The 26,908-nt window shown below is 45.4% G+C and overlaps 1 protein-coding gene across 1 annotated transcript in view; it reads right to left on the minus strand.

Annotated features, from left to right (window-relative positions):
- The window catches only part of FAM78B (family with sequence similarity 78 member B), a 93,564-nt gene that overhangs the window by 38,522 nt on the left and 28,134 nt on the right, over positions 1–26,908 (minus strand). The gene's annotated exons all lie outside the window — the stretch shown is intronic.

A 26,908-nucleotide genomic window follows, 5' to 3' on the forward strand; every position in this document is an offset into this window, starting at 1 on the left:
TGACCCGACAAAGCTAGCTCCAAACTGCTCCTCCAGGAAGGCTGAGGCCTTGGGAGGCAGTGCAAGCTTCTGAGAGCTTCTAAGACAAGCACTCACCTGGCTCCCCGAGCCCCTCTCAGCATTAACATTCACCTTCTGTTATTCAACAAAGGACACATTTACAACTGTCTTGAGTTCAGCCTGAAAATCCTTTTCACAGGTTTCCAGGGAAATTACTTCAAGCAGCCCTGATGGGTTGAAATGATTTTAACACACTCAGTTGCCTTCAATTTCTTCGGTGGCGTCTGCTACAAACAGCAAAACATATGAGTACCTGATATTTACTTTCTTTTGAAATAACAGATTCCAAAAGAGACAGTGCAAAAGGAGGGGGAAAAAACCCCAAGCCCTATGTACCCACAATCATATTTAAAGGAACAAACAGGCAATCTGAGGTCCAAGTCAGGCCTCCACTTTCCCTGTGGGAGATTTCCCAGAGCGACGAGGATCAATCAGACCAACAGAACAATCTACATTTGTCCCGGAGAGTATAAGCTGAAAGCCAGCCCCTACTTTGCCTCCCTAAGAGGGCTATTTTCCTTTTCCTTGCCATTTATAAACCTTTACATTTTCTGCATTTCCACTTCCATTACACATCTCTCTTAGATAAGAAAGAATATTCATGCAGGAGATTAAAGTGCATCAGCAACCCTGACATAAGTGGTCAAGAGAATAAATGATGAGGTTTGTAAGTGGCCACAGGAGACCCCGCAAGCCTTGCCAAGGCGATACATTTGACATGAGTGTGGTTCCCTGGGCCCACAGTACTCCTGCCCAATTCCAACTCAAGTTCAAATTTCAAGGGTGACATTTTCTAGCCAAAGGAGGAAAGTTAATGACTGAGAGAGAAGATGGATCAACAAAGGCAGCTGTGCTTGGGGTTTAGCCAGTGGGATCTGCTGTTACTTGTACTAGTTTGCTCCTCTCAGCAGAGTCAGCTCCTAACAGCTTAAAGAAGAGAACATGTCAGCCATTGGATGGGGTGCTGGGAATCAAAAATAAATAAGGTCACTGTCTTCACATTTATTGAGAATTTATTTGTGCCAGGTCTTATGCTAGGGGTTTTACATGTGCCGTTTTTTAAATCCTTGCACAGCCCTAAGGTCAGCATTATTATCCTCATTTTATACATGTAGCACTTGCAGCTCAGAGAAGTTAAGTGACTGGCCCAAAGATGCACAGGAATTAAGTGTTGGAGCTGCGCTTTGAACTCATGGTTGTATGTGGGTGCTTCCAATCACTCAGTGCCACCTCTAACATCTGGGGACTTTCTTTAACCGCAGGTGCTGGCTGACTGTGCCTCACATACTTAGTGGGGTGCTCAGGTTGAGGAACCAAGGGCACTGAGTTGCTCTATGTCATACTGAAACCAGAACTTCTGAAACTTTCAAAGGTCATTTGGAGAGGGAAGGCAGAGGGTGAGACAGGGAAGAACAAACCCAATCTATGTGGAAATACAATTGTTTATGTTGGCCTGAATTATGTGAATTATCTTGGCTGGTGAGAGTGCCAGATGTACAGACAATCGTGCTAAGTCAGACCCTAGGGCTCCTGAAGAGGGGTCCCCGAAGGCCTCTGCAGGGATGCTGAAGATAACAGAAACACAAGATTCCAGCTGGATCTGGAGTGAGGTGGGTGGAGAAAACAGGAGGAGTCGAAAGCGGCTTCCAAGAGAAGGGAGAGTGGGATCCCCACCAAGAGCTCCCAGTTAACCAGCACAAACAGATAGATGTTTGAGGTGGGAGGGCTCGGCCTGACTTGAGGAACCCTGCTGCACCTGCACACGCTGTTTGTTTTGTTTGTTACTCCTAAGTTTCTAACACCTCTGCCTTCTCTCTACTTGGCCAGTCAGCAGAGGGAGGAAGTGAGAAAGCAAATCAGTACGTCCTGCCGTCACTTCCAGGTGCTGGGCCCAGAACATCAGCTTGGCAATCATTCTCCATGTCCCCCTTCACCACCAATATCAGCAGCACAGTCCCTCAACTCCCCTAAAATTTTCAGGGTCTGGGACAAGAATTTTTTTTTTTAAGAAGAGCCCACATACAGTATGAGTACGTATTTTAAAGTTATAATCTTACAAATTGCTAAACAAAATATGTGCTCTTCTCTGACCCTGACAACTCTAAAGCTTCATGTCTGGAAGACTGGATCCAAATTTAGAATGATCAGACTCCACCGATTTCTGCAGGACCATGGTGGCGGGGCACAGCAGTCACACGGATGTGGACACTGCAGTCCATGAGGAGCACACCCACATCCCCAACAGGCATGCAGGGCCACAGACACACAGGTGCAGACCCTGCGGTCCACAGAGAGCTGATCACACCCAGGTGGGGACACTGAAGTCCACAGCCAGGTTCCATCCACACCATCATCTTCAGTTACATGGGGCCTCTGGGGTTTCCCAAGGCAGTGGAGTCCACCCCCAAGAGGCAGACGTGAGGAAAAGGTCTACAGGAGTTCTAGAAGCAGATATGAGGTTGTTTCATGGAGATTCTGAAGTCGTGGTACCTGAAGCTTACGGTCTAGAAAGAGGAGTCTGGACGTGTCTTCTTGGCCCTTTAGAATGCGATACAATGTGGGGTGCAGGGCTCTCTAAGGCATGGGGTCTAAGGATGAGGGTCTAAGAGGGTCTAAGATAATGATCTTCTCTGATACCCACTGAGCATCATGTAATAATCGTTGCCCTAAGCACTCTATGGGGCTTAACTTAGGTAATTCTCACAGCTCCATGAGCTAGGAACCATTATCGCCATTTCTCAGAGGAGGAACCTGAGACACAGAACTGACAAGCTACTTGCCCAGGGTTATATCTGATGGAGTGGGCTGTCTGGCTATAGGTCTTCACTCTTATCCGTCACTCCATGTCCCTCCTCACATGGTAGAGCCCGCCTTCAGGGCACATAAGGCTCTTACCACTCTTAGACCCTTGTCCTTAGACCCCATGCCTTAGAGAGCCCTGCACCCCACAGTGTATGGAGTTCTGAAGGGCTGAGAAGACATGCCTAGGCTCCTCCCTCCCAGAGGGATGCATGGCCCTCAAGATAACTTCCAATCAGGCACTATGGAGCACCTACAGTATACTTGTTGCCCATATGCCTGAATGTTTGGAATAATTTTTGTCACATCCCTGCATCTCTGATGCCTTTGATGAATCACAGATTAATTCCCAGGTCTGTGTGGTGGACTTGCTGAAGAATCATTTTGAACAGTTGGAAGTAACTTAGAAGATGAATTTTTTTCCCTTGACTCAGCTGAGATAAGGAATTGAATCTTCCCTAAGGAAGGGGTAAGCGTGGTTTGAGGGCATGTGCGGTTTGATGCCGTAGCTGATAACCAGAAAACAGTTGCTCTGCTCAGGACACAGATCTGCCTAAAAAGTGAGAGGTGGAAAACACCCGAGATGAATGAGATTTGTAGAAGCCAGTGCATTGCTTCTTGGCCTTTTGGCCAAGATCCAGTGTCTAGAAGCCAGTGATGGTACCTGCTCTGAAACTGGGGGAGAGTACAAACCAACAAAAAGAAAACTTCTGTACCTCAACCTGGTTCTTTAAAAAGTGCAACCCATCTCTACTCAAATCAGATAATTAAAGTGAAGAAAAACACCATCAGTTTCATATTATGTTTGTAAAGTTTATTATCCAATGCTATGTTGGATATCCAACAACTCACATCTTAGATAATTATAGTTGCTTGACTTAGATAATAGCAACCCACTCTAAAATGGTAAGAAAAAAAAACCAGCAAAAACTGTCTAAAGGTGAGAATGATCAAGGAGCTGGGCTCAGAACTTTTTTCCCTTTACAGCTGCATGATGCTGTTTATGTTATTTGATTTTCCTGAACCGTGGCTTTCTCACCTATAAAATGGAGTAGAAAGTATCTACCAAGGTATTGTGAGAATTAAATCAAATGATATTTGTAAAGTCTCTCGTCTATATAATGAACTTTTTTCTTAAATTTTTTTTAATTTTAAAATTTTAAAAACTTGAATGAAAGGTTCTTCAAATGCTATAGTGCTTTACGATTTTATAAGCGTTCACATACATGGTTTTATATAATCTCACAGTAACCATTTTTCTTTTTTCCCTACTCCATACCCTCTCTCTACAGGAAACCACTAGTTTGTTCTCTATTTCTGTGAGCCTTCTACTTTCTCATTATAGTCACTAGCTGGTTGTACTTTTTGGTTCCACATATAAGTGACATCACAATACAGTATTTGTCTTTCTCTGTCCAACTTCTTTCACAGCCTAATGTCCTCCAAGTCTATCCATGTTGCTGTAAGTGAAAAAACTTCCATCTTATTGACTAAACAGTATTCCATTTATAAATATATACATATACCACCTTTTCTGTATTCACTTGTCTGTTGATGGGCACTTAAGCTCCTCCCGTAGAATGTACTTTTAAAACGTGCTCTCCTCTACACGTAAGCCGTCTCCCCTTCCACTCTTCCCCCTGGCAAGCTTCTCTCATGCCGCCTTTAGGCCCTTATGGGGCAGGCTCTTCACAGCTCCAGGAGGCCTCTTCCATGTGGGGGAAACATGGTCAGGCTGGGAGCCCCGGGAAGGCACAAAGGCAGCAGAGAGCAGGGCCAACTTTTGATGAGGAATCACTCTAAGAAAGATGGGAAAATGGACAAACACATTTAAAAGAAACCCCTTGGCAGTGACAGATAACAGACCACTGGGATGGGCGGGGGGTGGGGGCAGACCTCCACAGCCAGGTGACAGTGTGTTGAGCAGAAAGGCTTTGCTGCAAGGGGAGAACAGAATTTCTCCATCTCTGCCACCACCTGGCCTTGACCTTCCAAGCCAGGCCACCTGCAGCGGGTCGAGAGGCCTCAGGCCCTGGGGTTCACGGGCGGGGACGTGGCTGACGCCGGTCAGCTCCTGGTCCCTCCTGCTCTGGGCCGCCTCAGGCACCTGCCTCCGTTTCTAGGATCCGCCTGTCATCCCCATTCCTACTTCAATTCTCTCAGGTCAGGCCCTCGCCACTTCTCTCCTAGTTGAGGATGACAGCCGGTACCTGGTGTCCCCATCTGCAATCTTTCTCTCTAATTCATCCTCCACAGTGCTGTCAGGGCGATGTCTCTGAGAGGCCCAACCGACCCCAATTTAACACCCTTCAATAGCTCCTCACTCTCAGCAGATGAAATCCCAGCTCTTTGGCGTGGTCTATTAGTCAGGCCTTTTTCATTTGCAAATGTCAGAAACTCCCTAGAAGAAGCTGAGATTCTACCAACAGGTTTGCTGGCAGGACAATGGGAAAGTTCACAGCACAGAAGGAAGGCCTGCAGGCACCTGGGCAGTCTCAGGACCTGAGAGGCCGGGACTGGGGACCATGTCACGGAGGGAAAGAGGCCGTTAGTTCCGCAGAACCACACTCCTCCAGCGACATGCCACGAGGAGCCGTGGGCTGGTCCTCCCAGGCCCCAGCAGAAATTCCTGGGGACCATTATGAATGGCCAGCTTGGGGCACACACCGATCTCTCCAAAACTCTTGTGGCCAGTAGTACAGGGAAGGTGACTGCTATCTGAACCTGGAGGAAGTGAGAAGAAGAGTGGGATCTGGGCTAACAGAATTCAGAAGAAGGTGCTGAGCTAATAAAATCCCCCATGATCTGACCTTGCTTCAGCCTCAACCCTTAGTATCCTGCCTCGAACCTCAAAACAGAAGCAACACTAGCCTCCGTGAAGTTCCTAACACACTCAGGTACATCACACTCGTGGTTTATCAACATCCCTTCCCTGCACCATCTTCCACCTTCTCAACTGGGGTAATGTCTACTTATCATTCCAGATTCAGGTCATTGTTACCTCTTTCAGGAATCTTTCCCAGATTAAAGTCTCTTTTTGGACTCCTAGAACCCCTGTGAATCTTTATAGCACTTATTACAGAATAACACTAAACAATAATAATGACAAGAAAAACAAGCATTTACTATATGCCAGGCACTGTTCTGGGCACTTGACATTCATTTGTAGCTTACAATAACTTGATGATATAGGCACTATTATTAGTCCTCATTCCCCAAGATCACAGAGTTAGTAAGTAGTAGTGTGTGCTAAGTAGCTTCAGTTGTATCTGACTCTGTGTGACCCTGTGGACTGCAGCCCACCAGGATCCTCTGTCTATGGGAGCCAGGTTCAAACCCAGGATGGATCTGGGTCTGTATTCCTAACTACTGTCTCTAGAAATGGCTTGAGGAGCCTCAGTTGGCAGTGTTGGGCTGGAAGCCCTGATTCAGGGACAGTGACAACCATCCTCACATGGTTAGTGATGGCTGAGCAGGCCTTCACAAAACACTGCCAGTCAGGACTCAACAGAACCTTCTCTGTTGGGAGACAAAAGGAGGAAGAAGGAAGAGGAAAAGGCCACTTGGGCCCCTGGGTGTGCAGGGCCGAGGAAGGAATGGGATCAGAGGAGTCCAGTCTCACATCGCCTGTGCCCTGGCGGTCACGGGACGGGGGGGGGGGGGGGGGGGGTGGTGGGGAGTTGGGCATGGGCACAGACACTACACACGCTGGCCGGGCCCTGCTGCCCACCAGGCCATTTCTGTGGAGTATCTCTGGTTGACTGGGCCACACTTTCTTTTTCTCCAATTTGTCTCCATATTCTTTAGGCAAATTTGGCTTCTACGGTTTTCTGAGACTTGCCTAGTGGCACAAAAAAGGAAGGTTCTGCATTGAGCTCTGACGACTGCAGTTCTTTTCCACCCATAACTTGGTAAGGCCAGCACTGGGATGCACCGTGCCGAGGGGATTCTCTCCCAGGGCTGAGGCATTCCTCAGTGTAGCTGCACCTTCCTACCATTGCTGGATGGCCACACAGGCAGGTATCTGACTCACCGTCTTTCCTTAAACCAGCTACCAAATGCTCCCTGACTTGGCTTCTCCAGCCCCAGCGGGTCACAGAGCTTCACAAAATGCTCTATCTGTGTCTGCTAGGAAGGTGGGTAGCAACAGGGAACTTGCCTACAATGGATGAGCCTGTGGAACATACCCTGAGTTTCCCTCCAGTGGGACCTCAACCCAACAAATTAATCAACGTGAAGGTGAGATACAAGAGCAGCCTTTTATTGAGTCTTTGCTATGGGTCAGGCTTTGAGCTAAGTGATTAAGAAGCACTCTCTAGTTCTCACCAATCTCACAAGGGATTTCCCAGTAAATCCTTTCAATGCTATGACTTGAGCATCTGTATATGCCAGGCTCTGTATTGGGCACCTGGGACACAGTAGTGAACAAAACAGACAATGACCTTTAACTTGCATACAGACAGCAAGCAATACAGATAATAAACAAGTAGTAAACTACAAAGTCAATATGTAGTTGGTTAGGGAAAAATATTATAGATAAAACAGAAATACAGATAAGAGGGACTGGGAGTGCTGGGGTATGGTCCTCATTGAGAAGATGATATCTGAGCAAAAATTTGTTGTTAAGTAAAGGAATAGGCTGTGTGGATAGAGGAAGTGGAGAAGGCAATGGCACCCCACTCCAGTACTCTTGCCTAGAAAATGTCATGGACGGAGGAGCCTGGTGGGCTGCAGTCCATGCGGTCGCTAAGAGTCAGACGCAACTGAGCGACTTCACTTTCACTTTTCATTTTCATGCATTGGAGAAGGAAATGGCAACCCACTCCAGTGTTCTTGCCTGGAGAATCCCAGGGACGGAGGAGCCTGGTGGGCTGCCGTCTATGAGGTCGCACAGAGTTGGACACGACTGAAGCGACTTAGCAGCAGCAGGATAGAGGAAGATCATTCCAGACAGAGAATGGCCAGTGTGAAGGCTTGAAGGTGGAAATGTGATGGGAGTGTTCAGGGAGTGGTGAGAAGGCCAGTGAGGCTGGAAAGCAGTGAGGTGGGAAAGGTGAGGATGAGAGGCTACGAAGGACCATGTGGGGTGGGGCTTTGTAGGCCACAAGATGAATACTGCTATCGTCTCCAATTTACAGATGAGCAAACCAAGGCAGAGAAAGTTTATGCCCAACGTGCTATGATTTGTATTAGAGCTGGGAATTAACAAGCTTTAACCACAATCACAACCCATGTGCATATCCTACTACTATATACCCCCCTCTCCACACATGGCAAACCAGGAAGTTTCTTGATAGCCTCTCATGTCAACCAAGTTAGGCTGAGTGGGACCCAAGATTCAGAAGTTTCTGAACTTGCAAGGAATGCTAGAAATCCTCTTGTCCAATTCTGGTATTGTGGAAGGAACAAAGACTTTGTGGCTGAAGCCTGGATGTTCCCTCTTGCTGGGTGACAGGTCATATGACATTTGACAGGTATCCTTACCTGTAAAATGGAAACAATCACTCCTGCCTCATGTAGTTGTGCAGATTAAATGAAATGATGTATGTACCAGGGCTCTGAAAAACGCTTGCAGTTCATCTGTTTTTTTTCTATCTCCTCCCCCAGCTTCTTGGAGCTGCAATCAGTGACAATCCAATCTCAAAGTTCAACACTGTCTCAAACAGAGACAGGATATATATTTAAAAATTGTTAATTGAAGTATAGTTGATTTATAATATTGTGTTAGTTTCAGATATACAGCAAAGTGATTCAACTATACATATATATGTATCCATTATTTTTCAGAGTCTTTTCTCACATAGGTTATTACAGGATATTGGGTAGAGCCCCTGTCATACAGGTCCTTATTATTGACGGAAGATGTGGTACATACACACAATGGATTATTACTTGGCCATAAACAAGAATGAAATAATGACATTTGCAACAACATGGAGAGAAAGGATATGTATTGATAGCCTCCCTGCAATCATTGCCAATATAGTGGGGAGCTTGGAGTTTCCCTGGGACTGTGGGGCACCGTCCCCCTTATCTGTCCCTATGCATGGCAAGTCCACTGTCCTCCACTCTCATCTCCAGAGGTCCCCAAGTGTGAGTCTCTGCAGTTCCTCTCCTATCAGCTGGGGCCCTACTGTATGCACTTGCAGCTCTGTTTAGCGTGATAGACATGTAGTAGGTACTTAATAAACAGTTATTGCTATTACTAGTAGAAATGGAACTCACTGCCACCAAAACTGTCTTGCCAATTTGAACAGACACTGGAAAAGGAAAACTTAATGATGGAAAGAGAAAGATAAATTTAGTTCACAAATCTGTCTGAACAGCCATTACATGTGTGGGCAAGTCAGTGACAGAGAGCTGCACCGAGATGCGAGAGCACAGACTGCCTGCGAGGGTTAGCCCTTGGGCCGGTACCAAGACCACACCTCGCCTGCGGCAGTCCTGGCCGGTCAGGCGGCAAACGGATGTTCTGCACAGAACTACTGAGTGTGCACCTGTGCTTATCTTCAGAGTGACCAATATAAAACGTAGAGCCATCATATCAGACAAGGCATTTCTCTGAGATAAAAAGCACGTGGGAAGCTGCCCTCACTAGTATAAACTTTATTGTAGGAATCTCAGGAAACATGTATAAAACAAAAGCCCAGGACACAGGAGCTAAAGGAAATGGGTAAACAGAGAAATAGGAGAGCTCAGCCAACAAATATCATTTTGACACTATAATTAGATCTATTCCCAGGAGCTAAACTTTGCTTCTTTGTACATCATATCCTTTCGTTTCTTTATTTATTCCTCTAGTTAATTCATTCCTCATTCATTTATTTACTCATTATTTATTCATCCCCAAGTCACTTATTTTATGCATTTATTTTTTTCCTCCCTTATTTGTTCCTCACTCCATGGCAGCCCTGATCAGCAATGGAATGGACCAGGGGAAGCCTGCAGCAGCAGAAAGGAAAGCAAAGGTGACCGACTTGACAGAAGTCACCAGGGGGCCAGGAGCCTGGACAGGGAACTGGGCTTCCGGTCCTTGCTCTGGCACAAAGGAGTTGTGTGGCCCTGGGTGAGCCATGCACCTCTCTGCACCTCAGTCCCCTACAAAGCAGGGGCAACTTAATACCTATGCTAGTTTCCATCATGCCAGCTGGCTGGGCTAATGCGGATGAAAATTCTTGATCAATCTGAACAGGTATCCACAGGTAAGGCGTGGTTTTCTGATCATTGCTGGAGAACAGAGGGAAGAAGGTTCACAGCTGGCTCCCACTGCCAACTTCTATAAACCAGAGCCAGACCACTTGGTCCTTGGACCTCTCCTCCCACTCTCCCCCGAGAGTGAACGCAGCATGGGGCTGTCAGTGAGAGTGGCTGAGGCAGGATGGCCATCTTTCCTGTGACAGCCCCACATATGCATGAAGGATCTCTTTAGCTGACTAACAGATAAAAATTAATGACTAAACATGTATGTAGGCTGGAAGATGGATGGGTGTCCTGGGAGCCATCCCTTTGATTGTCCCTTCTTAGATACATTTAAGAATCACAACATCATAATTGCAGAGTTCATTGGAATAAAATAATATAAAGGGTGAGGGTGGGATGGGGGTCAGGATAAAGAAAAGATAAACCAAAACCGTTATCACCTGCTGACAGGACAAGATGGGAACGTGACAGAGGAGTCCCTGGGAAAGGTGAAGCTTTTGTGGCAACATAAGCATGGGGATACCTGCTCCAGTACTCAAGGGTCCAGGCTGTTTTTCTGACTGGGTGTGTGAGCAGTGGAAGGAAGCCCACCCAGCTGGACCAATTTGAGCTCAGAGCCCCTGCTGTGGGCACACACTTGTGTATACGGATTTAGAGCGTCCCGGTGTACTGTTAGAATGTCAGGAAAAAACAGCATATGGCATATACTCTGCATGCAATTCTGCTCCTACTGTTAACTTAGTTAATTCCAAACTCTGATTCTTTTTGCTTATAAAAGGTGCTTTGCACAGGCACTCAGGCCCTAAGCTGAGGTTTTTGTCCCTCCTCTTTTCACTGAATGTTAGGGACATAAGTAGTCCCTCAAAAATGATAAATGGATTTGAGAAGCCCACCTCCATTGAAAAAACAAAGCGTTGAGCAAGCGACAGTGTGCCCTTTCCCACAGGAAGTGTGCTAGACTGCGTCATGCGTGGATGTGGAAGGATTCGGGAAACACACACATTTAATGCTTTTCCCTGGCTCCTCTCCAATGCCCAAAGTTCCTGGTTCCTGGTTCTTCCTCCATCTCCTCCTGTTCTATTAATGGAAACCTCTTTCTCAGGGATCAGATGCAATGTCCTCTCTGCCTCCTTCCCTTGCTCCTTCACCTCCTACAAGTTCTGTTATTTCTCCCCCTGTACCTTCTTCTCCACTTCCTCATCCCCCATTCCAACCACTATCACTCTAGTCTGACCCCTCAGGCATCTTGTACTTGGCCCTTCCTCACTCAGATTCATCCCTGACACTACTGCCAAACCCCTTCAATACAGCTCTGACCTTGCCATCCCACTGCTCAGAAAATTTCCATGGTTCCCCCATCAAGCTAAAGACATGGTGCAAACATGGCATTTGGAGCCTTCATGAACGGGCCACAGGGTCTTCTCTCCTGCCACCCTGTCATCTAATCCTATGTGCTTCTCTTTGCTCAATCACACTGCTCCCTACTGAAATCCCATTCGACCCTCAGGGCCTGTCCCCCAAAGAACTTCTTAGATGAGTATTTTCTCTCTGCTACCTGAGTGCCTCTTTCTGCCTTAGGTATGTATACTCTGTATTTCCGGTCATTTCTGTGTTTAAATATTCCTCCCACTGGAATTTATCATCCATGAAAATAGGCATGGCTACTCATCTTTCTGGCTCTTCACCTAACACACAGTTGATACTAAATATGTTGGGAAAGGACTTCCCTGGTGGCTCAGATGGTAAAACGTCTGCCTACAATGCGGGATACCTGGGTTCAATCCTTGGGTCAGGAAGATCTCCTGGAGGAGGAAATGGCAACCCACTCCAGTATTCTTGCCTAGAAAATCCCTTGGACAGAGGAGCCTGGGAGGCTACATGGGGTCTCAAAGAGTGGAACAGATTGAGCGACTTCACTTTCACTTTCACTCATCTTTCTGGCTCTTCACCTAACACACAGTTGATACCAAATATGTTTAAAAAAGGAAACAGCTGAATTGCATGAAGTAAAGAATGGACTTATCAAGTTACTTGCGGAACCAGGCAGGGATGTGGTATAGAATATGTGGTTTCTACTTTCTGCTTCTGGCTTCCCTGGTGGCTCAGTGGTAAAGAATATGCCTACCAAGGCAGGGAACGTGGATGCGATCCTTGGGTCAGGAAGATTCTCTAGAGAAGAAAATAGCAACTCACTCCAGTATTCCTGACTAGGAAATTCCATGGACACAGGAACCTGGCAGGTTACAGTCCATGGGTTTGCAAAAGAGTCAGACATGACTTAGTGATTAAAAAACAACTTTCTGCTTCTACAGTTCAGTTTAGTCGCTCAGTCATATCTGACTCTTTGCGACCCCATGAACTGCAGCACACCAGACCTCCCTGTCCATCACCAACCCCTAGGGTCTACCCAAACAAATGTCCATTGAGTCGGTGATGCCATCCAACCATCTCATCCTCTGTCGTCCCCTTCTCCTCCTCCCCTCAGTCAGCTCTTCACATCAGGTGGCCAAAGTATTGGAGTTTCAACTTCAACATCAGTGCTTCCAATGAACACCCAGGACTAGGATGGACTGGTTGGATCTCCTTGCAGTCCAAGGGACTCTCAAGAGTCTTCTCCAACACCACAGTTCAAAAGCATCAATTCTACGGTGCTCAGCTTTCTTTATAGTCCAACTCTCACATCTACACATGACAACTGGAAAAACTATAGCCTTGACTAGATGGACCTTTTCTGAAAAAGTAATGTCTCTGCTTTTTAATATGCTGTCTAGGTTGGTCATAACTTTCCTTCTAAGGAGTAAGTATCTTCTAATTTCATGCTGCAATCACCATCTGCAGTGATTTTGCTGCTGCTGCTGCTGCTAAGTCACTTCAGTTGTGTCCAACTCTGTGCGACCCCACAGACAGCAGCCCACGAGGCTCCCCCATCCCTGGTATTCTCCAGGCAAGAGCACTGGAGTGGGTTGCCATTTCCTTCTCCAATGCATGAACGTGAAAAGTGAAAGTGAAGACGCTCAGTCGTATCCGACTCTTAGCGACCCCATAGACTGCAGCCAACCAGGCTCCTCCGTCCACGGGATTTTCCAGGTAAGAGTACTGGAGTGGGTTGCCGTTGCCTTCTCTGACAGTAATTTTGGAGCCCCACAAAATAAAGTTGGCCACTGTTTCCCCATCAATTTGCCATGAAGTGATGGGATCGGATGCTATGATCTTAGTTTTCTGAATGTTGACCTTTAAGCCAATTTTTTTTTCACTTTCCTCTTTCACTTTCATCAAGAGGCTCTTTAGTTCTTCACTTTCTGCCATAAGGGTGGTGTCATCTGCATATCTGAGGTTATTGATATTTCTCCCTGCAATCTTGATTCCAGCTTGTGCTTCTTCCAGCCCAGCGTTTCTCATGATGTACTCTGCATAGAAGTTAAATAAGCAGGGGGACAATATACAGCCTTGACGTACTCCCTTTCCTATTTGGAACCAGTCTGTTTTTCCATGTCTAGTTCTAATTGTTGGTTCCTGACCTGCATACAGGTTTCTCAAGAGGCACATCAGGTATTCCCATCTCTTTCAGAATTTTCCATAGTTTATTGTGATCCACACAGTCAAAGGCTTTGGCATAATCAGTAAAGCAGAAATAGATGTTTTTCTGGAACTCTCTTGCCTTTTCAATAATCCAGCTGATGTTGGCAAATTGATTTCTGGTTCCTCTGCCTTTTCTAAAACCAGCTTGAACATCTGGAAGTTCATGGTTCATGTACTACTGAAGCCTGGCTTGGAGAATTTTGAGCATCACTTTACTAGTGTGTGAGATGAGTGCAGTTGTGCGGTAGTTTGAGCATTCTTTGGCATTGCCTTTCTTTGGGATTGGAATGAAGACTGACCTTTTCTAGTCCTGTGGCCATTGCTGAGTTTTCCAAATTTGCTGGCATACTGAGTGCAACACTTTCACAGCATCATCTTTTAGGATTTGAAACAGCTCAACTGGATTTCCAACACCTCCACTACTAGCTTTGTTCATAGTGATGAACTAGCTTTGTTCACAGTGATGAAGGCCCACTTGACTTCAGATTCCAGGATGTCTGGCTCTAGGTGAGTGTGAGTGATCACACCATCATGATTATCTGGGTCATGAGGATCTTTTTTTGTACAGTTCTTCTGTGTATTCTTGCCACCTCTTCTTAATATCTTCTGCTTCTGTTAGGTCCATACCATTTCTGTCCTTTATTGAGCCCATCTTTGCATGAAATGTTCCCTTGGTATCTCTAATTTTCTTGAAGACATCTCTAGTCTTTCCCATTCTGTTGTCTTCCTCTATTTTTTTGCATTGATTGCTGAGTAAGCCTTTCTTATCTCTCTGCTATTCTTTGGAATTCTGCATTCAAATGGGTATATCTTTCCTTTTCTCCTTTGCTTTTCACTTCTCTTCTTGTCACAGCTATTTGTAAGGCCTCCTCAGACAGCCATTTTGCTTTTTTGCATTTCTTTTCCATGCATATGGTCTTGATTCCTGTCTCTTGTACAATGTCACGAACCTCCATTCATAGTTCATCAGTTACTCTGTCTATCAGATCTAGTCCCTTAAATCTATTTCTCACTTCTACTGTATAGTCATAAGGGGTTTGATTTAGGTCATACCTGAATGATCTAGTGGTTTTCCCTACTTTCTTCAATTTAAGCGTGAATTTGGCAATAAGGAGTTCGTGATCTGAGCCACAGTCAGCTCCCGGTCTTGTTTTTGCTGACTGTATAGAGCTTCTCCATCTTTGGCTGCAAAGAATACAATCAATCTGATTTCTGTGTTGACCATCTGGTGATGTCCATGTGTAGAGCCTTTTCTTGTGTCATTGGAAGAGGATGTTTCTGCTTCTACAGAATTATAGTCAAATCAGAGAACACCAAAATGTAAAAAGAATGATGATGTCAACTATGATGTCCTGTATTTGCACACATTACTACTTCATGTATCCAGATAATCTTATGAGTTAATGCAGTGCTTCTTAACAGGGGGCAGTTTTGCCCCCCTGAGGACACTTGGCAATGTCTAGAGACACTTCAGGTTGTCACAAGGTGGAAATGATACTGGCATCTGGGGAGCAGGGGCTTGGCCTTCTGCTATACATGCTGCGACTCTCAGCACAGTCCTCTACTCCGGCCCCCACCAAAGAATTATTTGGGCCAAAATATAAATAGTGCTATTGTTGACAAACCCTGGATTAATGTAAAACAGGCATATTAACCCTATAATCCAGATGAAAAACTGACAAGACAGATGATTTCCCCACGATAGCACAGCAGTTCAAGTGACAGTAATTTTCCTCTGTCTAAACTCCAGGTTCCCTGTTTCCCGGCCCTACATTCTTTCTCTTAGATTATGCATCCATCTGCAGAACAGACACCATGGCAGGAACTCAGAGGCACCAGACCTGACCAAGATGCTATTATTAAGCCTGGTTGATGCCAAAACAACCACATGGGTAGGCCCAGGTTGGATAACTTGGTCCACCACCCACTCCTGCTCCAGGATGCTCTTCTATAGATCCTCCAAATTGAACAAGATAGTAGAAGGCAATGCCAGAGGGCAGTGGACCCCCATCTCAGTAGGTAGGGCCAGATTGCTCTGGGGTTGAAGCAACTCCACTGCGCCATGTTGGGAAGGGTGTCAGAGAGAGGAAAACAGCGGCCCTTCCCATCAATAGATTACTGAACCCTCCAGCAGACAGTGGCTTTGTGGAGACCAAACAGCATCAAGGTCAGTTTTCCTTGCTCCAAGTGTTGTATGAAGTCTGGGAAGAGGCCCAATGAGAGTCTATACCCAGAGATGAAAATGCCATGCTGGGAAACCCTACACCAAGGCTTGCTTACTGAATTCCTTGATTCAAGAGAGGCAGCATGCTGGCATGGAGGGCTTGACAGACACAGGTACCAATTTTCCTTAACATTTGAGCCCATGTCCTGAAACCTACCATCAATAGGAGAGCAATAGGTTGGAAAGGGGCTGAGGAAGACTGATGGGGAGAGCAGAGGCTTGGTGGGTATGACCACTTCCTCAACAGCCATGTGGATTTCTGAGAAGGAATTATCTTGGGGGCTCTTGTAGGTAGAACTGGGATTCATGGACAGGATAAAATTCGACAGATTTGGGCCCAGTATGAGAGAGAATAGAGACAACGTATACAACTGCATGTGGTTCCATATCACTGGGATTGAGTAAGAGATGTTGAAGAAGTTCCCAATTAGATATCTCCAAAATCCTGTGTGCTCTATGAAAGAAAAGGCAAGGTTATGTGACAATGTGACAATTGAGGGGTCTAAGCTTATGATCTGTCTGGGATGGAGATGTGACTTGAAAAAGCCCTGCCCCCACACAGCAGGAGACGTTCAGCTGAACTCCGAAGACCTAGGTCTGAAATTCTGCAGTGATATCTTATTACTTTTGTGTAACATGGGGACTAAGTGGCTCAGTAAACAACTGAAAAGTGGTTTTTCTGTTCTCACTTTGTTACTGAGAGGGGTGGAGCCAATTCTCTTCCCCCTCAACACTCACAGTATGAAGAGAATGACACACTGACGTTGACTGCCACTTCCTGAATTCAAAATCTGACACTGCAATTTAACAGCGTGACCTTAGGCAAGTCATGTAATATTCACGTTGTGGTTCCCTCATCTGTAAAATCTGGATACTACGACTACTTACCTTTATAGGGTGACTGCTGAGGATTAAACGAGATGTTCATACAGGACACAGGAAGTGTGGTCACGTGGCTGCTGAATGTCAGCCATCATTACAAAGGGCTTTCCCAAGGCATCGCCCTCTCCTTGCACCTCTGTAGGTGGCAGCAGAGGAAGAGTCTCCTCTGCCTCCCTCCACTGCACAATTTTCCACCCAACAGTTGTTCTTCTCACTAAATTATTCTGCCCAACTAGACAAAGATTCTCATGTTAAGATGAAGGCACAAAGTTAAAAAGTCATTCACTTCCAGTTGTTTGCTGTGAAGGAACAACTATAAAGCATAGTATAGTTCATCAACTATGTGAACCAGGAAGGTCAGTTTTGTTGCTAATGGCCCCCAAGTATTATTAGATAAACAGTGACCTGAGTTATAACACTGGCTTATCAGTGTGATGAAACAATATTTCATAATATCTGCTGGCTTCTGAAGATGAAGCCTGATGAAAGCAGGAAGAGCAGTTTGTAAGGATGTCCAGTGTCCTATGTGTCTCTTCAGGGATATGGGGACAATCTCTGGGGCCAGTCCAATGTCATCAGCAGTACTGGGTATTTGTTGGGCAACTGTGCTTCCAATAATGGGGGAAGGTATGGGTTTTTTATTAGATTGGCAGGATCTTGGCAGGAAAGGGGTATTGCTGACTCTAAGAAGGACAAAGTGGCTTCCTTCTCATCTTTGAGAACAGTATTTCTGCTAGGGTCTGGACCCCAGTGTTCTTCTCTTGGCATTTTTTATGGTGAACAAAGGCTGAGTTTTGCAGAGCTGAATGTCCTGATCTAGGAGCTGAATGCAGTGCCTGAAACTCCTAATAAGGCCCTCTTCTTTCCTTTCTGAAGAGCAGGTTCCATCTCAGGAAAAGATGATTGTTGTTCTTGTATAACTTTAGGTTTATCTTTCCTAAAGATGTACCCCAAAGGTACAATTTCTTGAAAGAACCTGCAATTTACATACTCTGCCAGTAGAGGACAATGATGTGAACCACACAAGACATCAGCTTCTGTGGAGATCTCTCCCCAAACTCCACAAGTGTATAATTGTTATGTCCACTGATTTATTAAAACATGTACAACTTTTGAACAATATTATATGCAAAGCTGAGCAATCTTAAAGAAAAACATGGATATAATGTGGAACACTGAATCTGACTTTTACTGGTTAGGAATGTTTTCTGCTGCTAATTTCATGCCTAATTAATTGCAGAAGACTTTGCACAGCTGTGGACTGCAGGCTGCAACTTCTCCCAGACTGCTTCCTTCAGCTGCACCAGCTTCTCCTTCATTGAAGGCTATTAACGAGGAGCTTGCCATTATAACTGTTCTGTTTTGGAACACCTCTCTCCTTTCTCTAAACATTATGATTTACTGAGTACTGACTCTATACCAGAAACACTTTATGCCACTAATCTCATTTCAGCCTCATCACAATGCCACAAGTTCCATTATTATTTCCATTTTACCATCAAAAGACTGGAGTCTGCTGGTGACTGGGCCACATCTGAATTCAGATTTTGCCTCACTCTTACATACACTGTGAGTTCCTCCCCCATCTCTGTCTCACATCAACTACCAAATTCAAAGAAAAGGAAGTTATGCGCTTCCTGGTGCTGACACCAGCTTCCTTGCACTGCCCTTACAATGTCCATTTTCTATCAGAAGACGGAAGTTCTCTACTTTATCCCTATTGTAAAACAAGACAAAACAACCCTTCCACCCCGCTATTCTTTTACTCTACAAATTACTTGAATGAATGTGCATAACATACTTATTTATAGATTCAGAGAACTTCACCACGAATGGGCCCTCAGAGGGCATTTGATGGAACTCCCTCTCTTTGAGAAGAAAACCAGGCAGGACAAATGCAGTGACTCTGGAGGGTGGAGCGCCTGGTTAGCGGCAGAGGCGGGGCTGGATCAGCGGCCCTGTCTTACAGTTGGACTGTAGTACCCTGTAAGCTGTTTTTCTTTATTCCTACTTAGAATTTTTATGTTTTCTCCACTAATCCCCTGTAGGTTTTTCAGACCATTTCAGAGAATTCTGAAAAAGTGGCTGGGTGAAATGATCAGAACATCATAATCATCGACAGCAGAAAGAAAGAAAAGAATGAAAAAGAAAGAAAAAACAAGAGGTTCGATTGGTTAAAATGGCTTAAAAAGAATGGAGTATGAGAGTTTAAAACACCTCAGTGAGTCAGACCAACATTCACTCCACCTTATCCAGAGCCCCTAATGGTGGTGTCACCAAGGGTCATGGGAAACTATGGGAGACTCATCTCTAATGTTAACTTAAGCACTTGGAATATGTTCCCGAACTTATCGGGTTTCTTAACCCAATTTATATTTGTCATCTATGACTCTAAAAGTTCATTCCTGGAATCTATTTATAATTTCAGCCCATACTGTTTCTAGGAGCAACGATTTTCACACATTTACTACCTACAGTGTAAAGTACTACTTCCTTTTATTGGCCTAAAACTATCAAGCTCTCTAGCTGTGCTCAGCAGGTCAGGACGAGAAGCCATTAACATCTTTCACCTAAAGAATTATTTTTAAAGCAGCTAATTAAGTCTACAATGAAAACAGGTATATTTACTATGCAAAAATGTTAATTAGGCCAATTTTGAGGTTCCTACAAGTTTCCTGAAAGAGTTCAGTCCACCTACAGGACTTTATCTTCTCCAGATGTCTTCCAGGTAGAATCTACTTCAGTAGGAATTTTCTTTACATGCCTGTGTGGGCATGGTTTGTGCCTTCCCCAGAACAAAAATAAAAACAGGGAGTCTGAGGGGCAGGGATATATAACCTATAACTAGAGTCTTATAGCAATGACATCGTGAAAGTGCATTCTTTGTTTTCAAAGTCCAAAACCGAAAATAACTCCTTTCTGAACGAAGGTATGTTGGGAATGGTTAACTGACTCCCATAGCTAAAGCTGGGAGACGGCATAGCAGGAAACACCATTTTGATGAAGATTCAGATTTCATCACTTGAACCCTTCCAGATCATGATTTAATGAAAGTATGCATTGCTCCCCACCCCGACCCTGTTTCACTAACAATAAAGAATAAGTGTCTGTTGTTTTCTATTCAGCCCATAGCATGAGACGTGTTGGGTGAAGACATTTTCCTTAAAGACTCAAAGAAAGAACAGCTAGATGGCACCCTCCGAGTCTCCTTTTGTGGTCAGGACAGGAAAGGGATGGAGAGACACTTGGGTCAGAGAGAATTCCAGACGGAGCAGTTTCCACTAAGGTGCAGGGTTCTGGGTTCGCAGCCCCAACCGACACAGGCACAGAGCGCTTCTAGTTCAGCACCATGGCGTCTGTCCAGAGGAGAGTGGAGGCTGGTGCCCAAATGTGCTTCTCTCTCCTCTAAATAGATTTACAATCTGTATGCATTCCACAGAGATAGTGCAAAGGTTAATAATCTGAGATATTTTAGAATCAGTACAGACCAAACCCACTTTCCAAAAGCCAGTTTTCGATGTGCTAAGAAGAGATCTAGTCTCCCAAGACCCAGGAAATCCCCAGGGGTTCCTGCATTTGTAAGATGGAGCAGAAAGAATGTATAAACATAGCAAGCCTCAACACTAAGTCTTTTCAAATAGCCCCTTTGAGGGGAACTTGTCAATCACCAGTATTTTAAGATGGGCTAAGTACAGTGCCTTAACCAAACCCTGCCAGTAATTTGCTTGTTTATGAGACCAGCTGGGAACTAGCAAAGGACACAGGAGATGTAACAGAACAAGGCTCTAAGAATTCTAATGCATGGAGGGTGTCAGAGATTTAATGAGTTCAATCTATACCAATGTCTGAATTCACAGCATGGCTTATTCCAAGAAGTGCCAAGTGCTTTAAAGATGACACGTTAATCTTCCCAGAGCCTAGGTAATGGAAAGCCTGAGCCTTCAGGGACAGGGTGTAAGGTTGGGGAAGAAGACTTGTGGCTGTGTGCTGGCCCCCCAGAGCGGATCAGTGACGCGGGTAGCAAGACAGCCATATCCAGACGCCTCATCCTTCTGCCCTGATTGCTGCTGCCGGTGCTGCCAGCTCTCACTGCCAGTGTTACTCCAAATTGTGACTCCTTACTTCTCACTTTCTTTATGGCAGCAGAACTTTATTAAGTAATAACCAAAAATAAGAGGGCCAAAGAAGCAGATAAGTGAGTAAACGGGGTAACAGAAAGACGTGCCAAAAGAAAAAAGCAATGAGCACATGGAAAGTATGGGGTGGACAAATCTACCTCCTGCCTAAGGTCCCGGGCCACCCTGCCCATAGCTGGCAATGTATCTGCTCCAGAGAGTCTAGGCTCTCTGCCCCTGGGCAGGAAGAAGATCTAGATGCCTGGTGGGGTGTTCAAGGCCCTGGCCTGGCCCAGTACAATAAGGCTCTACCCCATGTGTCAGTTCAGTGCTTGGCATAGAGCAGGTGCTCACTGAGTGTCTGTCTGTTAAGTGTCTGTCCATGTACTGCATTCTACAGTTTAGTAAAGTGCTTGCTCACCTCATCCCCTCACTTCTCATTACTATGGTGCTATTGACCCTCAAATTAAAGTCAAGAACACTACGTCTCTAAAGGAGAGAGAAAGCGCCTGAACACATATCATCTCATTCCATTACTTCTTCTAAATGTCTGTAGAAAAGGAATGTCCCAGGCTGACTTAGTAGAAACAGCATGAATTGGAAGGGAGGAGGCCAGGTTTCTATACCCCAGAATGTTAGGATAGAAAAGAACTTGGCGAATTAGCTGGGGGATGACAAGCAGTTTCTTTCTATGTGTGAACTCTGATTCCCAGTGGTGGCCGCCGACCCCCTGGGAGCATGGCACTGAGAACTCTGGGGCTGCGGAGGGGAGAAGTATGCTGTGATCGATTAGCCATGTCTGCCACAGGTCTGGAAAGGGTGAACAGAACCAAAGATGTTATCTATCGTCATATTTTCTTTTTCTAGTCTACCTATTTGTATTATAGATAATAAATTCTATTAGAAAATTAATATATTCAAAGCCACACAGATGGAAGGGAGGTGAAATCTGAAGTCAGGACTCTTGACTACTAGTCCAGTATATTTTCACTATTTCATAATAATATCCTTGCCCCAATACTTAGTTCTAGCTCTACAAACACAGATAAATGAGTCCCCTGTGACTTTTGTTTCCTCACGTGCAGATTAGAGGAGATAAAACCCTGTTTTATCAGTCTCAGAATTACTCAAAACCAAATGAAATGCCAGAATCCCAGAACTTGAAGCTTGCAGGCCCACATTCTTGCTACTGCACCACGATGCTATCAATAGACATGAAAACACTGAAAGGCAAAAGCAGCCCTAAAAATGCAAAGCAGTATTATTGGAAGAGTCTGGAGCCCTAGATTCTCTTCAGCTGCATCTGTTCCACACCTGCAGGCTTTCTCTCTATAGCCAAACGGGCTCAGCTCAGGAACAGTCAGGGTGCGAGAGAAGCAAGGCTAACAGGGAAGCAGTCCTCAGACCCCTGGGAGGCAGTCGGTCTTGTGTATGTTGCAGAGGAGAGCATGGGACTGGAGGTAGAAGCTTTGTCCTCTTATATCCCACTCATTCTTCTAGCCTACTTTCCAGAGTACATGTCCCAGACCTAGTCAATGAACATGAGTTGTGTGACTGGAATTCGGGGCTGCAGGCAGCCTCCCTGCTTTTCAGTATTAGGGCTTACAAGGGAGTGAGCTGGGATTTCTGGTTTTGCATTGAGGGGTTTTCTCTCTGTCTCTTACTTCTGCTCCCACCTCACTCTGCTCATCAAAGGCTCCATCTCTCCGGCTTGCTAATTCCTCCTCCTTCTGACTCACTCTTATTGGTTCTTCAACCGACTTGGATAGCCTCTGAAGTCCTCCTTCTTCAGCCTCAGAATCACAGTGATATCAAGAAAAAGCACCCACCCCTTGCCATGCACGTTTGTGAAGTACTGGGTTTGCATTCCTTTCATAAAAACAGCCATGGCATTTACCTTTTCTCCCAGAATGAAAGTCACCAGTGTAGAGGCCAGGATTAAGCCTAGAGGTGTTAGAATACAGAGAGATCACTCATCTTAACTAGCCTTAGATTCACAACATTGCAGGGCTGAAAGGCATTAAGAAGCTCTAGTCTAACCAGCCACTGGAGACAAATCATAAATATTAAAATTAATGTATTTGAAGTCACACAGCTGGACTGTAGCAGAAGTGAAATCTGAAGCCAGGACTCTTGACGACTAGTCCAGTGAGTTTTCATCATGTCAGATATTCTGGTCCCAGCACTAGTTCCCCTGTGCTGCAGGCCATGGGGTTGCAGAGAGTTGGACACGACTGAGCGACTGAACTAACACTCAGTTCCAGCTCTATAAATACGGATATATGAGTCCTTTGTGACTCATTTATAAAAGTACCCCTGAACACAGCAAACACTAGCTCCCAGGCAGCCCATTTTGGGAGTCCAAGAAACTCCACCCAATACATTTATTTTTGCATGTCACTGCTCACTAGATAGTAACCTCCATAAGGTAAGGGTTTTTGTCTCTTTTATTCATTTCTGCATCCCTATTGCCTAGAATAGGGCTTCCTTGGTCGCTCAGCAGTGAAGAATCCTCCTGCAACGTGGGAGATGCATGTTCAATCCCTGTATCAGGAAGATCGCCTGGGGAAGGAAATGGGAACCCACTCTAGTATGCTTGCCTGGGGAATCCCACAGACAGAGGAGCTTGGTGGGCTATAGTCCATGGGGTCTCAAAAGAGTAGGACATGACTTAGGGACTAAATAACAACCTTGCTTAGAATAGTGCCTGCATATGGAAGATGCTTAATAATTATTTGCTTAACAACCACTGGTCTTTCTAGCCCACAGGGCCTTTTGAGAGAGTCTGATCCTTTTTATCTTATATATTATAGCACCTCATATAATTAAAAACAACTGGTATATCCCTGAGTCTTCTTCCTCCATCCCTAAATACTGACAATCCCTTAAATATTATCTGAAGTATATCCAGACCTTTTACCATCTTGGGGTGTTCTCTGAACGTGCTCCAGAATCACAAGACAGCAAGGGGGATGTCTGATGTTTTCCGAGCTAATCCATGTTCTCACTTTAGACACAAACTTGGAGACACATAAAGGCACAGCAACTGTGCTAGGAGGAGAGGCTTGGGCTCAAATCTTTATTAAGTAGCAGGTCGGCCAACATAAGGGCTTCCCAGGTGGCACTAGTGGTAAAGAACCCACCTGGAGTGCAGGAGATGCAGGAGACCCAGGTTCACCCCCTGGGTCAGGAAGATCCCCTGGAGGAGGGCATGGCAACCACTCCAGTATTCTTGCCTGGAGAATCCCATAGACAGAGGAGCTTAGCAGGCTACAGTCCATAGGGACGCAAAGAATCGGACACGACTGAAGTGATCTGGCATGCAGGCACACAGGCCAACATCAGAAACAACTGATAAGCTCTATGATGCAGAAACTTTGTAGGTAAAATAAATCCCAATGTATTTCCCAACTTTTTGATGCTATCCCCGTGAGTAGCATAAATAGGTGTCTCTAAAAGGAAACTAACGACTATGGCTCTTTATTTAGTCAGATTTTTTATTTCTTCAAAGAGCACTGTTGACAAGTCAGTGTATGTTATGAACTGTGCTGGGCTTTGAGGCTACAAAGCTGAGGAAGAAACACTTGACGCACTTCTATACACTTGCCACTTACAATCTAGTGGAGAAACCCAAGCAGACAAAATGGCCACAGTGATACAGGGGCAGAGTTAACAGGGAACAGAGAGAGAGGAGCCACTAAGTCAGTGTCAGGGAGGTGGGGTAGGCTTCTTGGAGGAGGAAGGAGCATTTGAGCCCCAATAAGCACCACCAAGACATGCCTGGTCTGGGTTTGCCACTGGTTTCAGGTTGAACCCTGATATATACAAGGTGTGTAGCTGGCAGAGGGGGTGCAGGGATGGTCTTAACCATACTAGCAAATCCCATGGGCTACTCTTCCTGTGGACACCATCAGCCAGGCTTGTGTTGCCCCAGAAATACATTCTTTCAGCCAAAGAGCTGAACAGCCTGTTGCTGTTGCTTTATCATGCAAGTCCAAGTCGGGCTGTCCTACTTTGGGGATGAAGGTTAGAGGCTGAACTCTACCATGATGCGGAGCCAGGGTGGCAGCCTCCCTACCACCATCGCCAGGGTCCCTCAAAGGCAGGACGTAATGAAGGCCATACAGGATGTGGGGCAGGGTGGAGGGAGATTTCTCCAAACCTTTTTGGAGGACTGCTTTAAATGACCAGGAAAGAGAGCTGCAGAGCACATGTGTTTCTGACACCATCCAGCAGGGCTGGACTCTTCTTAGCTAGAAGATAGCCTTTCTATTCCAGGAGCAGAACTGCTATCTACCCGTCGCATCCCCCTCCCCACCAAGCCTTCAAATGTGCAGATTCCTTATTCATTCTTTCATCCACCTCACAATCCACCACCAACATACAACTCCTAAGAGTTGCCCCCATCCTGGAGAGAGGAGGGAAGAGCAGAAACCACAATTAGGTGACAGCACCAGCCCCAGCCAGACTGCGGCCCGGGGGATCTGGATTGGACAGTGAAAGTGAATATGCAAATTAGAATCCAGACATTGTTAGGGGCTAGAGACTGATTATAAATCTGGGAAGTCAGACAGCAGCATTACAGAGCACTGGGCCTTCAGAAAATGATCGTTAGGGCAACTAATGAATCTGAGCCAGAGGAGAGAAAGAGGCACCCTCATCTCTGCTCTAGGCTGGGATGAGGAAACTGACCTGCAGAAGGCTTCTTTCCTTTTCTAGATTGCCAATGCTAAGTCATATGACTTGCCTCAATTTCCCTTATTGCAAACAGTGGGCAAAGTTGCTGAATATAAGGAAACAGTGGATGGTTCTAAGAAAATGCTTGATAAGAAAACTACAAAGAAGACTTAATTTTTTTTTTTTTGCCATGGTTTGTATCAGTCTTGACCACTGGTTTATAGCAAGAGAGGAGGGGCAGTGCTCTGAAATTTAAAAATCTTCCTATTCCCATCATCCTATTCACTCTCAGAACATCCCCATGAGGCTGGGATCTTACTGTCTGTTTTCTAGATGAAGAGACAATGATGGCTGAGAAAAATCAGGCAACTTGCTCAGAGTTTATGACCAACCAATAGTAGAGGTGTGACTACAATCTGACCTTCGGACACTAAAGCCCAGGCTGCCTCTGTAAGTGAAAGAAGCTGAATTAGAGGGGCACTAAGTGTCCAAACTAAAAAGCCTCTTGATGAAAGTGAAAGTGGAGAGTGAAAAAGTTGGCTTAAAGCTCAACATTCAGAAAACTAAGATCATAGCTTCTGGTCCCATCACTTCATGGCAAATAGATGGGGAAACAGTGGAAACAGTGTCAGACTTTATATTTTGGGGCTCCAAAATCACTGCAGATGGTGACTGCAGCCATGAAATTAAAAGACGCTTACTCCTTGGAATAAAAGTTATGACCAACCTAGATAGCATGTTGAAAAGCAGAGACATTACTTTGCCAACAAAGGTCCATCTAGTTAAGGCTATGGTTTTTCCTGTGGTCATGTATGGATGTGTGAGTTGGACTGTGAAGAAAGCTGAGTGTTGAAGAACTGATGTTTTTGTACTGTGGTGTTGGAGAAGACTCTTGAGAGTCCCTTGGACTGCAAGGAGATCCAACCAGTCCATTCTGAAAGAGACCAGCCCTGGGATTTCTTTGGAAGGAATGATGCTAAAGCTGAAACTCCAGTACTTTGGCCACCTCATGTGAAGAGTTGACTCATTGGAAAAGACTCTGATGCTGGGAGGGATTGGGGGCAGGGGGAGAAGGGGACAACAGAGGATGAGATGGCTGGATGGCATCACTGACTCGTTGGACGTGAGTCTGAGTGAACTCCGGGAGTTGGTGATGGACAGGGAGGCCTGGCATGATGGGGTTGCAAAGAGTCAGACACGACTGAGCGACTGAACTGAAGTGTCCAAAAAGTGGACACCTTTATGTGTTTGCGATGCTCCCTTGATATTGAAGGCTGGGTCAGTGAGCAGGCAAAATGCTCATAAATGGCTCACCCGCCATGGGCCAACAAATCTGTACTATGTGCCCACTGGGGCAACAACATGTAAGGTG

Source organism: Ovis canadensis, chromosome 1 (genome assembly GCF_042477335.2).
Source record: "Ovis canadensis isolate MfBH-ARS-UI-01 breed Bighorn chromosome 1, ARS-UI_OviCan_v2, whole genome shotgun sequence".
In the NCBI taxonomy this organism is placed as follows: domain Eukaryota; kingdom Metazoa; phylum Chordata; class Mammalia; order Artiodactyla; family Bovidae; genus Ovis; species Ovis canadensis.